This window comes from Lathyrus oleraceus, chromosome 5, assembly GCF_024323335.1.
Source record: "Lathyrus oleraceus cultivar Zhongwan6 chromosome 5, CAAS_Psat_ZW6_1.0, whole genome shotgun sequence".
NCBI classification, from domain to species: domain Eukaryota; kingdom Viridiplantae; phylum Streptophyta; class Magnoliopsida; order Fabales; family Fabaceae; genus Lathyrus; species Lathyrus oleraceus.
The window spans coordinates 101,510,871-101,514,924 of record NC_066583.1 but is presented as its reverse complement, the minus strand read 5'-3'; positions in this window follow the sequence as shown (position 1 = coordinate 101,514,924).

Below are 4,054 nucleotides of genomic sequence, written 5' to 3'. Positions count from 1 at the left end.
ATCAGAATTAAATGTTTGGGATTAAGAAGGGAAATAAGTATATCAAAATCGTGTCAACTCTTATCCCCTTTTGTCATTAATCAAAAAGGTAAACATAAAGATAAAGACAAAGTATAGACATAAAAGAAACCTCATTTTATTCAAAATGAAAAAGATACAGAAGGAAAAACAAAAAGGCTTAAATATAAAAACAAGAAAGCAACAAGTTTTTAGAAGTAGGTTTCTAAGAAGGGGTGGCAATATGGACACAATGGCTTGAAGCATCCCTTCAACCATGGTGTTAGTCTAAGCATGTTCCTTAAACATGTCATCTTGCTTTCTAGGCGAGTCCTAATAATTTCATTCTCATGCTTTAGCTCTTGCAAAGTCCTTAACACCAAAGGAACGGGTTCAGCTTCTTCCACTAGCTTTGTCCCAGAGATAGTTGTAATATTAGTTTTTTGAGGAGGAGTAGAAGGAGATTTTATTTTAGCTTCAGCTTCATCTTTAACCATAACTTCAGCTTTAGGAGTGGGAGGAGGCTTTGGAGTAAACATCTCCACAAGCGGCTTTGTGACTCCATATAGCTTGTCATGGAACCTCTTTTCATCAGCCTTTTAGTTGAGTTCTTTTAATTCTTAGCAATGAGATTTCATTCATCTTCTGAACTCAGACCAAGCAGAGTCGCTCTAAGCAGGACTAACACATTTTGTGCATTCTTACACCACATAATGAAGACACTCATTTGCTCCTTCCTCAAATTTCCTGACTAAATCGTCCATTTCCTCAAGGTCAATGACAGGTTCAGGTTCTTTTCTAGTGTCATATGAGATATGGATAGGTTGATAAATGAGCTAGGGGTAGAAGGTTCATTATTTCTGATGCATTCCATGAATGTATAAATGAATGGTTCATCTATTTAGTTAGGTTGAGGGGGTGAAGTTTGTGGTGTTGGTGTGTCTTCTCAAAAGGAACAGGCTTCATGAACAGTGAGTGTGAATGAAGAGGGAGTGTAATTGATTATTTTAGAAGAGGAGTTTTCTGGTTGATTTGGTTGAGGGTCAGTTTGGACTATTTCAGCAGTTGTTGGTTATGTTGGTTCAGATGGTTGTTCAGTTGTTATATTGGGTTGTTTAGATGGTTATTCAACATAGGGATTTGTTCAGGTGTACTATTTTTAGTTGGTGATATTTGTGGTGTTTTAGTTGTTGTAGTTCCAGATGTTAATGGTACATAAGTAGTGATTGTTGAAAATGTGATAGATATAAGAATGGTGATTGTTATAGATACAATTGGTTGTTTTTGGATGGAAGTTAAAATGGTTCCAAAAGGAATTGAAAGTGATGGTGGTGGAATTGGTCGGAGAGGAGTAGATGAAATAGAAAATGCAGAATGAGCATAATTAAATGGAGTCTCAGTTAAAGGAGACTTACTATGAGGTCAAGTATGAGGAGTAGACACTGCAGTTGGCCTAGCATTCTCAAAACCAACAAGATTTGCTTCTGATCCCATAGTGCTCTGCAAGATGTCAGAAGTTTTGGCAATCTTGGTTAGGGCTTGGTTATTCCAGGAGGTCCATCACCAGTTGAGTTGGACTTCCTTTTTCTCTTGAGAGAGTAAACATCAAGAGAAATCTCGTGTATCTCTTCAAAGGAATAGGCTACTAGAGTTACACATGTTGCCAAACAGTCAGCAATGTACAACTCTATAACGTCGATCTTCCTTAGTGAAGAGAGTATAGTCATCAATGGGAATCCTTCTTGAAGCGACAGTCTTCCTATCCAGAAGTTCTGAAGGGTCAATGATAACAATGATCAATAACATATTCTTCAGATTCCTTCCATTAAAGGTATTTCCAACATTAAATCCAACTTCTTTTGTCAAACATACTCCCATCAGCATTTGAATTAGCTTGCTCTCAAAAATAATATCTGGAATTAATCTTCCTAGAGGTATCCACTTTCTGGGCTTTAGGGATCCATCTCTTATATCCTTGACCAGCTCCCTCAGATACTTGAATAGTATAGAAGGCAAATCTATCTTAACTCCATATGAGAGATAATACAATATGTATTTCTGATCAGTATTTATGTAATTAGAAGAGTTTGTTAAGGGTTTGTGATGTACACAACCCAAAAGAATCTTGAACTAAACCCTTAGATATTTGTGTAGATTCTTGGCGTTTGAGGAGTTCTTTCCATCCTAGAAAATAACTTCAGCAATTTCATCCATTTTTGCCTTCTTAGTAGGAATTTCAAAGCACCTCTTCCCATAACCATCATTTGAGAAGTTTAGCTATAGACTTCTCAGGAATGGTGGTCTTGTGCCCTAGCACAAAAAAGGTAATTTAAAGACTTGTAGTTTTAGAAAAAATCCAAAATTGCTTCACCAACTAAGGGTAAACAGGTCCTTTGAGACGATCAAAAAACCCTTCCCAACCTTGAGACTTAACTCCTTCGGTGAGATCAAACCCATTTGCTTTAAGGTTTTCAAAGTTCATAAGCAGTTCACAGAGAACTTCTAACTGCGTAACATGAGTAGAAATAATGAGTTCTTGAATTCATTCTTTCATTTGACCTTATTGTTGAATGGATTGTTGTTCTTGAGTAGCTTGTTGTTGTTGTTGAGCTTATTGTTGAGATTCAGCCATGGTGATGGATAAGGTTTTAGGGTTGCATAGAGAAATTGGTTTGAAAGAGAGAAAGTGTAGAAGACGAGTATTGTTAGTGTGTGAAGTGTGAGTGAAGTAGGTTTTATAAAGTTTTTGCAATCATGACAAAATCTTGAATAGTATAATAAATCTGACAAGGGGGGAGGCGTATAGAGATTTTACTTATTCCCAAGAAATTTCTTCACCGAATGCCTCACTTAGCCGTTAAAAGTGTTTCATTTTCTAAGACAATTGTCTTTAAAACTAAATTCCACTAACTAAGATTGATTGACAACTAATTAATGTATTAATTGTTCAGTATCCAAAAGATAGAACATTCAACAAAGAGGTTCTGACTGGATACTTATGAACCATGAAATCTTTCTCACTTCAGAAGACTTAATGTTTAGATTCAATCAATCTCAAAGTCTCATTACATCATTTTGAGAAATTAAACATTCTAAGATAATCATCTTTTTCATTCTGGACATAAACTCATTTTCAAATTCTTCAGAATGAAGACAAATTTATCGTGATCAAGGGGTTTTGTAAAGTAATCAACCCATTGATGGTATGTATCAATAAATTTTATATTTTAAATTCCCTTCTGAACATAGTCACGAATAAATTGATGTTTAATCTCAATACGTTTACCTATAGAATGTATAATGGAATTCTTAAATAAACAAATAGCAGAATTATTATCATAGAGAATAGAAATGTTACTCTCATATATCTTAAAATCTTTTAGCTGACTTTTCATCCAGAGCATATGAGTGTTGCATCTAGAAGTTGCAATGTATTTAGCTTCTGCTATTGATAGTGTTATAGTTTATTGTCTATTGTTAGACCATGAGATCATGTTGTCTCCCATAAATTGACAGCTTCTAGAAGTGCCTTTTCTTTCAAGTTTATCTCCAACATAATTAACATCACAATAACCTATTAGCTTGTACTCTTTTGATTTTCTATAACACAAGCTAAGGTTAATAGTACCTTTCAGATACCTGGAGATCCTCTTAATAGTTGTTAAGTGGCGTTTGTAGCGGGGTATTCGTTACCATTAGAGATATTGACTAAATCCAAGGTAAACCATAAAGTCGAGTCGCCACCACACTTCTATTTATCCAAAGGAATGGTTAGAAAGCGAACAAAAACCTAAAAGTTTTATCGAATCAAAAACTAGTAAAAATGTCAGAGATCTGGGTAAGGGGGTTGGTTATGCAATGGGAAGGTTTTAAGCACCCAAAACATCCTAGGTACTCCTAGGGAGCCCTTTTCTTACTTGTTGTAAGGTTGGTATTTTGTGAAAATTTGTTTGTGCAAACATGATTGAAGAGATGAGAAGAGAATATACGAGTTTATTTACATTTTGTGTTTGGATGGATAAACCCATTGCCTACGTACCATCTTTAAAAGATTAGG